Source organism: Podarcis muralis, chromosome 16, assembly GCF_964188315.1.
Source record: "Podarcis muralis chromosome 16, rPodMur119.hap1.1, whole genome shotgun sequence".
In the NCBI taxonomy this organism is placed as follows: domain Eukaryota; kingdom Metazoa; phylum Chordata; class Lepidosauria; order Squamata; family Lacertidae; genus Podarcis; species Podarcis muralis.
Genome location: NC_135670.1, coordinates 24,128,893 through 24,142,343, shown reverse-complemented (window position 1 = coordinate 24,142,343; position 13,451 = coordinate 24,128,893). Strand labels below are relative to the sequence as shown.

General features: G+C 45.8%; 1 protein-coding gene across 8 annotated transcripts in view; it reads right to left on the bottom strand.

The window, feature by feature from the left end:
- The window catches only part of OSBP2 (oxysterol binding protein 2), a 154,239-nt gene that overhangs the window by 74,215 nt on the left and 66,573 nt on the right, over positions 1-13,451 (bottom strand). Inside the window, exon 1 of one of the 8 annotated variants that reach the window (XM_077920514.1) lies at positions 3,968-4,072. The exons of the other annotated variants lie outside the window; for them this stretch is intronic. The gene's annotated coding sequence lies outside the window, so the exon portion shown is untranslated. Of the gene's footprint in view, positions 1-3,967; positions 4,073-13,451 lie in introns of those variants that run through there. 8 annotated transcript variants of the gene reach the window in all.

Here is a 13,451-nt window from a genome sequence, read left to right as displayed (position 1 = left end):
ACTGAATGCCGGCGGAAAAAACGCTAAGAATAAATCAGCGCAGATTCTGTGCGTGTCGGGAAGCTATGCGTTTGCAATGTTTAGAAGGGGGAGAATGAAAACCGCAGGTGATTCTACACCAGATCAAACACAACGTCAGAACACTGAGTTATTAGCAGAGATGTATAAACGCCTCTTTTGTTATTTACTCCCTGTACATTTAAATGGAAGACCAAGCTGTTGTTGTTTGCTTGTTTTGGCACGCTCAACATGTACTTGAGCCAAGCTCCACATGCAAACCCAAAACACACTTGCCTGTCATTCCCCTCGCTATTATGATATCTTTGACAGACAAGGGTATGGGCGATGGGTGTTTTTGGTTCTGATCTGCAGGACACTTACAAATGAACCGGTTGCCATAGGAACTGCTTGCCTCACGGAAAGCCAAGGCTGCTATTCTTAGACACCTGATGCTACGATAGTCTCTGGCGTACCGTGGCTCAGAAGCTCCTGGCCCTAACCTCCTGTGAGATGCATCTCCAGCCTGCTGTCTCAGGGGCACCGCTGAGCACATCTCGGCTCAGGAAACCGTGGCGTGGGCACAAGCCAGGCTGTTGGCGGAAAGGACTGCAAATTCTATTTTTAAACCATCCTCTCCAGCCCCACTTGCTGCAAACTATGGATTCTTAGGTCTCTGCAAAAAGACAATGCCCAATCCCCTGCCTTGATGGATAATCCTAGACAAATTCATGTATCAGCTTATCCCATGGACACAAAAGGAACAAGTTCTGGGTCTGTGTGTGTCTTTGTTAAATACCAAATAACCCAGTTTCGTAAATGGAAGGAATACGTTCAGTGTTGTCTCCGTTTTGCACACTCCGTTCCTTAACAAATGCCTTTACCAGCAGAAAGTTCTTCCTGATGTTTAGTCGCAATCTCCTTTCTTGTAACTTGTAACCACAGTGGTACCTCTGGTTACATACTTAATTCGTTCTGGAGGTCCGTTCTTAACCTGAAACTGTTCTTAACCTGAAGCACCACTTTAGCTAATGGGGCCTCCTGCTGCCGCTGCGCCACTGCTGCATGATTTCTGTTCTCATCCTGAAGCAAAGTTCTTAATCTGAGGTACTACTTCCAGGTTAGCAGAGTCTGTAACCTGAAGCGTATGTAACCTGAGGTACCACTGTATTTATCATTCATTTTAACTGATTTTATCCACTTCGTGCTTTTTAGCTCTTTTTATGCACACTGCTTAGAAGATGCAGAGATTAAGCCCAGCTGAAATAAAATAAATAGGTAAAATAAAAGGAATAAACTAGTGAAATAAATGTTGCAGTTCATATGCGAAGAGGGCAAGTGGTTTTAAGAGCACAGCCTGTTCCTGGCCTAAAAATGATGTTTCAAGCAGCCTTCTCAGCCCAAGCCATTGCAATTTGGCATTCCTGGCATGGCTTTGGCCTGTCAAAGCAGCAACCCTGAATCGAAAATGGCATCGTCTGAATTTTAATTAGCTGCTGCGCAAGTTGCAAGCAATGAGACCAGATGCTGTTGCTGATTTTAAATCATTTCACCTACAGGTGATGATGAGCCCGCAGCAGTCACACACACACACACACAGAGAGAGAGAGAGAGAGAGAGAGAGAGAGAGAGAGAGAGAGATGTAAGGAAGCAGAAAGGCTGATTTACCCCAAACACAAACAAATATTAAGGTAAAGTGGAGATGAGGGACCGGTTGCTTTCCAGATGTTGCTGGACTTCAGCTCCCATCAGTCCCAGTCAGTGTGTCCAACAGCCAGGGATGATGGGAGCTGTTGTGCAGCAGCATCGGAAGGCCACAGATTGCCGATCGAAAGGTCAGCGGTTCGAATCCCCGCGGCGGGGTGCGCTCCCGTTGCTCGGTCCCAGCGCCTGCCAACCTAGCAGTTCGAAAGCACCCCCGGGTGCAAGTAGATAAATAGGGACCGCTTACTGGCGGGAAGGTAAACGGCGTTTCCGTGTGCTGCGCTGGCTCGCCAGATGCAGCTTGTCACGCTGGCCACATGACCCGGACAGCGCTGGCCCCCGGCCTCTTAAGTGAGATGGGCGCACAACCCTAGAGTCTGTCAAGACTGGCCCGTACAGGCAGGGGTACCTTTACCCTTTAATAGGGTGATATATATGTGGACTGTCCCTGGATCAAGTGACTTTTCTTCTTTAAGCTTTCAAAGCACTTAATCTAGGCTCAAGGTTGTCTTCTGAACTAGCTCCGCGGATGCTTAACTGAGAATCAATCACAGTCAGTCCATAATTTGAAAAAAATAAGACTTTAGAGCCAACATAGATGCTAGATGTTCCCTTTTGTCAACTACAACTTTGGTTTAAGGAGCCATTTGGTGCCTAGCTTATATATCTGAGTTTCTAACACCACCTCCATCAACGAGGAAGTTCTTCAGTGGGTTGACAAGGTGCGAATGCCATACAGACAACTAACTATGGCCATATTTCACCATATATATTTCACCTATTTGATGACCTAAAAATGAGAGGAGCACCCCTCCCCAAAACATGGCACCACTCCAAGATTGTAGTTATCTCAAAACCATTTAAAGACCACCAGAAGGTAGAATCTTTTCAGACAATCTCTCTGATTAATCAGGATCGTAACATATTTACATCAGGATTAAGGTATTTCTACAAAAAATAATAGCCCCAGATCAAGCTGGTTTTGTCCCCTGTCAAAACATCACAGAACCAATCAGAACACTTTCAAACATAGTAAACAAACAACTTCCCCCCTTCTATTCAGGGCATTGGACATTCACAAGTACCTTTGACTGCCTAGAATGGGACGACATGCTGACAGTCCTATCTAAAATGCAATTTGAGCCCAAATTCACACAGATTTTGAAATGAATCCACTCCAAAGCTACAGCTACACTAAAAACAAACAATATAAATTCATTCCCAGTGGGAAATTGGCAAGGAACAAATAAAGGCTGTCCACTCTCTCCCTTTTTGTTCATCCTAGCTATAGAACCATTAGCTATATACCTCAGAACAACACCAGACATCAAGGAAGTCCAAACTGGAAAACAAAACTATATAATCAGGTTATTTGCTGACGATTTAATGATTATGACACCTGACCCGCTGAACACGGGAGCAACAGTACTTTTGAGAGCTTAACAACTTTGCAACACTATCAGGCCTGCAGGTTTTCTCAAAATATGAAGCTTTCTTCTTCAATGTACCACCTAAGATCCAAAATGCATTCATAGACCTCAAAGACCTTGGATCAGCCTACCTCAACCTGTGGGTCCCTAGATGTTGTTGAACTACAACTCCCATCACCCCTAGCTAGCAAGGCCAGAGCTCAGGGATGATGGGAGTTGTAGTCCAACAACATCTGGGGACCCACAGGTTGAGAACCGCTGCATTAGACTCTGTCACATAAAACTTGGATATTTAGGAATCATTATAACAAGAAACCTTAACATAACCAGACAAGGGAAAGACCTTTTTGGCACAACGATAGACAATTGGTACAAAACAGTTTGGGAAACAGCCCTCCTTGAAAGGTTAACAAATAAACCACGGTCGACACATGGACAGATAAGGAAAGACGGCTTCAGCCCAGTGTGGTTTAATTTCATAACATATGTCAGCATTCCAGAAAATGAACAACACACACGAAATCAGCGTTTCGTTCACTCTGGTTGATCTAAATTTGAATTTAAATATAAATTAATATCTTCACTTTGAACCCCCACCCACCCCGCACGTTCATCAATATACCAACACTTTATGTTCACTGGCAAAATAAGCACAGCGTAGGCACCTGCCTGATGTCAAAAGGCAGCGAGTTCCAGGGTGCCGTCGCTGCCACGCTAAAAGATTTGAGTTCTCACAAATGCAGAGCAGGTTATTGTGCGGCACCTAAAACGGTGCCAGCTCTGCCAATCAAAACCATCAAGCATTCGTTTGTGTGGTAAGACAATCTCCTACATACCCAATAGATCAATGCATTTCAGTCAATATTCTGCCTCCGCCACGGAGCCCACAGGAATTGCAACAGAATGCAAAATGACAGCTATTAATATATGTTGCCGCATCTGCACGCCTCCAATGTGGAATGCTAACCCGGCTCCTGTCCCACAAAGAAACTTAATCTCTTTCATTCTGTCCTCACCCACATCCCTTTCGCCTCCCGCTTGTCTGTAAAGGAGGAGAGCATTAGTCATTTTTCTAATGGGGGGGACGGACTCTTGATTGTTTTTCACCTTGTTTTAATAGCTATGAATATTAAACAGAAAGCCTCATTCATATTTAATGGCCTTCTAGTTTATATATTTGAGATAGCTGCCTTGTTTTTAATAGAAACCGCAAATAAAAGGCAGAGGTAGGCAATTCTTTCAGTTTCTCAAAATTTGCAGTTTAATGAAACCGACAACGTGGAACGCAAATTGGCGACGGCAAAATTAAACAATTTCTTCGCCGTTACAACACCACAAGCAGAAGACACCCCACTCTTCTCCCCCTACCACAACCGCCCGCTTTCAGAGTTAATGCATACCTATAGCATTTGGCACAAATAGATTGCACGCAAAAATAAAGAGCGATCTCTCATGACTGGTGAGAGACGGCTTTTAAAAGTCAGTGCTTCTGAGCACAGCGGAAATGGGGAAAGGATGCGGTCAGCTCAGCCGAAGGGGAGGGCAAGGCTAGCCTGACCACGGCACAGATGGGACCCTAGCCCCAGCGGGAGATGCACAGCCCAGCCAGATGGCTCCTCGCTGTCCTTGCTTTTGCAGTGAAAAGCATGGTCCATAGGGAAACGAGTCTGTGGTTTTAATAATAATAATAATAATAATAATAATAATAATAATAATAATAATAATAATAATAATTTATTATTTATACCCCGCCCATCTGGCTGAGCTTCCCCAGCCACTCTGGGCGGCTCCCAATCAAATGTTAGAAACAGTACAGCATTAAATATTAAAAACTTCCCTGAACAGGGCTGCCTTCAGATGTCTTTTAAAGATAGAATAGCTGCTTATTTCCTTCACACCTGAAGGGAGGGTGTTCCACAGGGTGGGCGCCACCACTGAGAAGGCCCTCTGCCTGGTTCCTTGTAACTTGGCTTCTCGCAGCGAGGGAACCGCCAGAAGGCCCTCGGAGCTGGACCTCAGTGTCCGGGCTGAACGATGGGGGTGGAGACGCTCCTTCAGGTATACAGGACCGAGGCTGTTTAGGGCTTTAAAGTACCACCACTTTGAATTGTGCTCGGAAATGTACTGGGAGCCAATGCAGATCTCTCAGGACCGGTGTTATATGGTCCCGGCGGCCACTCCCAGTCACCAGTGTAGCTGCCACATTCTGGATTAATTTCAGTTTCCGGGTCACCTTCAAAGGTAGCCCCACAAAGAGCGCATTGCGGTAGTCCAAGCAGAAGATAACTAGAGCATGCACCACTCTGGCGAGACAGTCCGCGGGCAGGTAGGGTCTCAGCCTGCGTACCAGATGGAGCTGGTAGATAGCTGCCCTGGACACAGAATTAACCTGTGCCTCCATGGACAGCTGTGAGTCCAAAATGACTCCCATTTTGTTTTGTTTTTTTGGGGGGGTGGACTGCTCACTGTCCCCACTCGCTGCTGCTTTCACCAGCACCTTCACAGAGGCCATCAGAACCAATGGCCCCATGAGGAAAAGGCGATGCAGAAGGCAAAATCTTTCCCTACCTCCACTAGCTTGGTCCCTCCCCTTTCAGAACCAACTGCTCTGCAAGGCAGGGCAGGAGGAGGATCTGCTCAGAGGTGGTGGTGCTGCTGTCATCATCTGAGTTGTCCTGAGCCATTCCTGCCACAGTGGGAGACTTCACTCCAAGCCCAACCAGTGTCAAGCCCAGCAGATCCAAACAAGGTCCCAGAAGGCAGTCCGCAATCCGTCTCTCTCCCCCACCCCAAGTAAAGCCAAAAGATTCAACACATTCCTTTCTGAGAAGGCTGAAATGCAGGACTCTACTGCCAAAGAAGTTGAAAAACATCTTTACGTACGTGACAACAGCGGCGAAAGTCTTAATAGCACAAGGATAGAAGACTGAGGAAACTCCGACTAAAGAAGTAATGGCAAGAAAAACTGATGGACTATGCAGAATTGGCAAAATTGACACACAAATTACGCGACGACAACTGTGACTTTAAAGATGAATGGGAGCCTTTTACAAAATACTTAAAAGATGCAACAAAGTGAATTGGACTCCTTGGCAGGTTTTGAATAAACGCTCACAAACTTTTCATTGATAATAACCAGTTAGATAGATTAAGGATCTATACAAATTTGTAACATGCAGGGAATAGCATTCATGGAGAAACCAGAGATTGGTTTCTCCATGAATGCTATGGGAAGTCGGGGGTGGGGAGGGGAGGGGGGTTGTTTTATGGGAGGGAGGGGGAGGGGGAAATGGGGGGGAATTAAAGATGATATGACTTAAGATAATATGTTTTGTTTAAATTCCTAATAAAAAAATTATATATATAAAAAAGAAAGGTAGGACTCTTCACTTAAGTAGCCTAGCAAGACCTACTTTGAGTAACAAGCAGCCTGTGGCAACCAGCCTCATCCACACAGGCACCAGGTGTGTCATCCGGCCACCAACCCCTGCCCTAAATCTTAATTTCTATGCAGGGGCTAATGAGGGGCTGCCCATATCTCTTGCCCACATCAAGCTCCACTTCTTCAGCCCATGTTATTCCTTCCTTCCTATCCAAGCCAGTCTTCATCAACCTGGATAGCTCAGGCCAGGGGCAGTTTGAGCACAGAATGGATGGGACTCCTGCAGAGGGATGGATGGGCCAGCCAGCTGGCCCCTCAATGTCATGGCATTGCTGAAAGCAGGATTCTTGGTTAAACGAGTCCATTTTTTTACCTGGCCAGCTTCAAAATTTCCCACTGGCTGCTGCTTTCAGCAGAACCCTCACAGAGGCGATTGGCTCTTGGCTGGCTGGGGCTGATGGGAGATTCAGCCCCAAAGATATGGAGGTCACCAGGTTAATAGAAGAATAGAATCATGGAGCTGGAAGGGACCCAGAGGAATATGTAGCTGTCCCCTTTTGGGGATCAAATCTGCAACCTTGGTGTTATCAGCAGCATGCTCTAACCAACTGAGCTATCCAGTTGCCCACATAAGTGTTCCCTGCCTGAATTGGAGAAGGCTGATCTAAGCCCCTAATACAGAGACTGTGTGTGGGACGCGGGTGGCACTGTGGGTTAAACCACAGAGCCTAGGGCTTGCCGATCAGAAGGTCAGCGGTTCGAATCCCCGTGACAGGGTGAGCTCCCATTGCTCTGTCCCAGCTCCTGCCAACCTAGCAGTTCAAAAGCACATCAAAGTGCAAGTAGATATATAGGTACCGCTGCGGCGGGAAGGTAAACGGCGTTTCCGTGCGCTGCTCTGGTTCGCCAGAAGCGGCTTAGTCATGCTGGCCACATGACCCGGAAGCTGTACGCCGGCTCCCTCGGCCAATAAAGCGAGATGAGCGCCGCAACCCCAGAGTCGGCCACAACTGGACCTAATGGTCAGAGGTCCCTTTACCTTTTACAGAGACTGTGTGGACCATACACATTAGATTGCAAAGATCAGGCATAGGCAAGCTCGGCCCTCCAGATGTTTTGGGACTACAACTCCCATCATCCCTAGCTAACAGGACCAGTGGTCAGGGATACTGAGAGTTGTAGTCCCAAAACATCTGGAGGGCAGAGTTTGCCTATGCCTGGCAAAGATCAACCGACGGGTGGGGGCTCATATACAGCTGTGGGTACCAGGGTGGGGTGTCCTAAGACCTGCTGCTATTTCTGCAGCAAGGTTCCATCAGGGTCCATGTCTCTAGTGTCCTAAAGCTGCCCAATCAGAGGGAAAGGAAGTGAGCCAGCCACTGAGGATGGGCTCACAGGGTCCTTCTGGAGAAGGAACATGGGAAGAACACCAAGACGGAGCTGTTCTGTATGCATTTAGGAACAGTGAAAATACCAGGTGCTTCAGTTTCACAAGAAGGACACGCATGTTTGGCTATGTACAATGGAACTTCACAGAAAACACAACTTAAGTCACTCCAAAAGATTATATAGAAGCACTTGGAATCATTTGCCCATCTACATGCACAAAAAATAGTAGATCTGGCCAAAAGACAACACATGGAGATCGGCATTCATCAATGCAATGTATCCCGAATTATTATTATTATTGTATAATCTTTGAAAGCTGTATAATCTTAAAAGAGTCACAGCTGTGACTATCATGTAGGGACCCTGCACTTCTGGATTGACCACTAGACTACTGCTCATGTATCTGGCATTGCAGTCACAAATATAGCCTTTCTGTCACAAAATTATTAGCCCTTCAGCAAGAATAGGTGGGAAGAATAGCTTCCAACTGCAAATTCTGGCTTCATTGTCCCATATCCACGAACAAGCTGCAATTCTCTCCACAATAAAAGAAAGGTCACAGGCAGCTCAGGTAACACGTCAAAGAGAAAAGCCAACATCAGGAACTCAATAGCTACAAAGCTGACCCAGAGAACAGCCAGAGAAATCAGCAGGAAACATAATGAGGCCCAAATATAAACCAAGCCAAGTGCATTGTTAGAAAAACAAAAGAAGAGACTCATTCTCTCCTGTACAGAAAGTTATTTATATATCTGGATGAGAGGGGTTTTCAAAAACAGGTGGGGCACCCTCCCAGAGATGTATGCGTGGTCTTGGGCTTAGCAACCATGAAGTGAAACTGGACAGAACAGCCTGTTTCTGAATATGAGGTTGCATTTCAGGAGTGGAGAGCCTCAGGACTGGGGGAGAAATGTGGCCCTCTAGATGTCTTCATCTGGCCCTCAGAACTCTCCTCAGGCTGATCACAACAGCACTCTGTCCACCTGCAATTCTCAGCAACTGATACGTTACCTGAATGTTAAGGATGATGGTTTAATTTCTGGAAATGGGAATGTTTACTTATGTTGGGTTACTGTGTATTTTTAGCATGGGGTTTATCCTTTGGCACTAGCTGTCATGTGACTGGCTGACTGTGAGTCACATGAGAGAGTCACATTCCATTCTGTTGTGACTGTTATTCCAGTAACTGTTGTTTTTAACTGTTTTCTGCTCATTCGGTCACTCGCTTACTCTGTACGAGGGGGAATGGCTGCTGAGAGAGGCTTCTCAAGATACTGCTGAGTACGGTGTGGTGTCAGTGTGATCCATCTGAAGTAAAACAGAGGAAGATCCCTAAACATTAATATCCTGTGAACTGCCCTAAGACCTGCAGGTATAGGGTGGTTAGTTAGTTAGTTAGTTAGTTAGTTAGTTAGTTAGTTAGTTAAATAATTGAGAAATCTATGCAGCAGCTAGATTGTAAATATATTCTTCTCAGTTTTATGTTTATGAAAGCAAAGGTCTTTTTGAATATAAAGAGTTTGGACATTGTATAGTCTTTTACAAAGAAGTTATCAATCACCCAGAATACAGTGGTACCTTGGGTTAAGAACTTAATTCGTTCTGTAGGTCCATTCTTAACCTGAGGTACCACTTTAGCTAATGGGGCCTCCCTCTGCTGCTGTGCCGCTGCCACACAATTTCTTTTCTCATCCTGAAGCAAAGTTCTTAACCCGAGGTACTATTTCTGGGTTAGCGGAGTCTGTAACCCAAAGCATCTGTAACCCGAGGAACCACTGTAGTTATTTAGCTTCCTAGCTGTAAGCTACTCTGTGTATCATCAGAAATACACACACAGAGAGAGTGTTTTTCCTACTCATATTGAAATGCTGCCCCTTAATGAGGCCAAACTTAGATTCACAAAAAGTTTAGGGGTATGCGTACCCTTGCATACTCCCAGAAAAAAGTGTGCTCTCGCTCTCCACTCTCTCTCTCATTCTCTCTCTCTCTCTCTCTCTCTCTCTCTCACACACACACACACACACACACACAGCCTCTCTGACAGTGGACAGAATGGACCAATGCTTCTGAGCTTCCCAGGGCATTTGGCTGCCCTCTGCTGGAAGCAGAATGCTGGAGCAGATAAGACACAGCACAGGCAACCTGAACATCAGTTTAAACACACACTGCAACCTGTAGTGACTGCCGGGAGGTAAACCCATTTAGCTACTTCTCAATGTAACAGTCTCTTTCCCAATTAAACCACCACAGGGCAAAACACAGTTGATTTGCACAAGCCCTGTGCAACGTCCGTGTCTGGGGGATAAATAATGCTGGTGTTGCAGAACAGGAGCCCCGAGGCCTGTAAGCAACACCAGTTCCGGGACGTCATTTGGAGTCAGGTCCCTCTCACTAACTGGGGCACAGCTCAGCTCACTTGCAAGCTCCCCCACGGATATAATTTCCCAGTAGGCAGATAAAGGCGATCTCTCTCTCTCTCTCTCTCTCTCTCTCTCTCTCTCTCTCTCTCTTTTCTAAACATGTCACCGAAAATAAATTTTTAATCATTATTTAAATGCATTTTCCACCCTCAGGATGTTCTAGGGTTTCGCCATCTCACAGGAAGAGAAGGATGCAAGAACAGACTGACCCTCTTTCACACTTTTCCCAGGGGGCCAAGAGAAAGAGGAGATGTGGGGAGGACGTGGCCCTGGTAACAAGCTTAAACTCTTTTGTTGAGCATCAAGCTATTTCAGCCGTTTAAAAACAACACAGGAAAAAGATCATACAGGCTTCCTTCAGTTCACTGCTCTTGGGAGTTGTTCTAAAACTCCCTGCCAAAACTTTCCTAAATGATAATGCAAGTACAGCAGGGAGGAAAGTAGTCCAGAATTTGTGGGAAGGCAAGCAGGCAGGCGGGACGCGAGTGGCACTGTGGGTTAAACCACAGAGCCTAGGACTTGCTGATCAGAAGGTCAGTGGTTCGAATCCCCGCGACGGGGTGAGCTCCCGTTGCTCAGTCCCTGCTCCTGCCAACCTAGCAGTTCGAAAGCATGTCAAAGTGAAAGTAGATGAATAGGTACCGCTCCAGCGGGAAGGTAAACGGCGTTTCCGTGCGCTGCTCTGGTTCGACAGAAGCGGCTTAGTCCTGCTGGCCACATGACCCAGAAGCTGTACGCTGGCTCCCTCAGCCAGTAAAGGGAGATGAGCGTTGCAACCCCGGAGTCAGCCACAACTGGACCTAATGGTCAGGGGTCCCTTTACCTTTAAGCAGGCAGGCAAGCAGGCAAGCAAGCAGGCTGGTTTTCAGTTGCAACGCATTTGACCTTCTTGACATAATCACACTGGGATATCATGGGTTGTATCTAACATTAGACATACTCAATAGAGAACCATTTGAAATTAATGGACATGACTCACTTAGGTCCATGGATCTACTCTGAGTAGGTTGGATGCAGCCCAATAATAATAATGGCAACAACATCACACACACCCTGCCATGTGGGCGTCCCTTGCAGGAGACCACTGTGCCTGGAGACTGCAGACAAGTTGTACATCCATGGCAGTGACCAGAGGAGAAATGACCGCTGGGAGGACAGCAGAGAGAAGGAACGCTGTGGTGTATCTGCAGCAGCACGACCGGACGCCTTCATCTGCCCCAGCTGCAACAAAACATGTCTCTTCTGCATCTATCTCTGCAGCTATAGCAGGCGCTGCAACCTCCTAACAGCTTGATCTCACCCCCCAAAGTCTCACTCCTCCATTGTCTCCCAAGGCAGACCATCAGTGGTGATGATGGAAATGAGTTGCTCCCTTTAATGCTGGGTGAGATTGCAATCCCAAATCCCTGGGTCTTTGCTGCTGGAGGCCACAAGAGTATAGCCATCTGCTGACCTCTGGCGCCACAGAGCTTCCACTTATTGTGTGGGGTCTCCAGGGGAAGAAGAAGTCATTTCCAGTCTGGCCAGGGCAGGCATGGGCACAAGGTGTATCACACAAGGTGGGGCAGATGTTGTCTCAATCAAGAACCAGCATTGCCCGAAATCTTAAGAACACTGCTAGGGTCTTGCCTTCTATTGGCTCCACCACCTTGGGAGAGCAGCCTGTAATCTTTAAAGCGCCTACAACCTATTCTGTATTCTCTTTCCCATATGGGCCAACCAAATGCCTCTGGGAAAACCTCAGACACCTTGAGGTCTAAGCTTCCACGCCTCTATGGTCTTCAAATAAAAACATCTTGGAGATCCTGGGCCACAGAGAGGTTAGGCTGGCCTCAACCAGAGCCAGGGTTTTTCCGGCCGTGGCCCTGATCTGGTGGAACACTCTTGTCACAAGAGACTAGGGCCCTGCGGGACTTGACATCTTTCCGCAGGGCCTGCAAGACAGAGCTGTTCCCCCAGGCCTTTGGCCAAGGAACAGTCTGACCCCCTCCTTCTGTAATCCTCATGAAACTCTAGCCCAACGGCTAGATTCTGAATTGATTTTAGAATGTATTTTAATTAATTGACTGTGATTTTACGTAAATTGTGCTATTTTTACTGTTGTTAGCTGCTCTGAGCGCGGCTTTGGCTGGGGAGAGCGGGATATAAATAAAAAAATTTATTATTATTATTATTATTATTATTATTATTAACTATACATTCAACATTTTAAACATGGCTGAAAATTAAACCCATTAGACTGAGAGCAATGTTCTCTTTTATGCATGACCAAAAAACAAAAGCAAGAGTAAGTTCTAATTATATAATGCACAGATTGCATGTATGTGTGTATATGCACAATTATGTAATGGTGGGATAAAAATAGCACCTGACCACCACATCACCAAGAGTGGAAAATGATCAAGCCAGCTGAACCCTAGGATGGAAGGCAGTTTCCATCACTGTACTCTTTTAAGCACCTGCTAAAAAGATTTTTTGTTTAGATAAGCCTACCCAGATGTTTCGGAACTTGACGAAAGCCTTAATCCATTTTTAGCCTATTGTTATTTTAACTTTTCAAAAGTCTTAAATTATTCTTGTTAAGTTTTCCTGTTGATAATTTTACTGGACACTGCCTTATGGTGCTGTTGTTGTTTTAACATTCAAGCAGTGCATAATCTTTTATGAAATAAATAAATAATAAAAAAGGGAAGCAGATCCCCCCAAAAGGTGTCCATATTGGTCCATTGCAGCATCCGAACAGCTGACGCTGTTATTTCAGCCCAGGCATTCATAGGCCAGAACCTTCTGCAGATGCAACAGAAATCCAAGCTGCGTTGCTCGCAGAGGAAAAATACAAAATCAATTGTTTAAACTTCGGCCGGATGAACTACTGCTGCTCTCAGCCCATTCATTAAAATCATATGAGTTTTAGTCCATTAAGCAAGGGGGGGAATTCCCAAAGCAAAATGTGAACTTTGCTTTTCAGTAGTTGGAGCAGGCACCAAGATAGAAGATGCATTACCTCCTCCTTACATGAGAAATGTATGGAGATGGAATAGGGTGGAGGCCTCTTCAGACGGTGACTGCCATCTGCAGCCTAATAATAATAATAATAATAATAATAATAATAATAATAATAAAATTTTA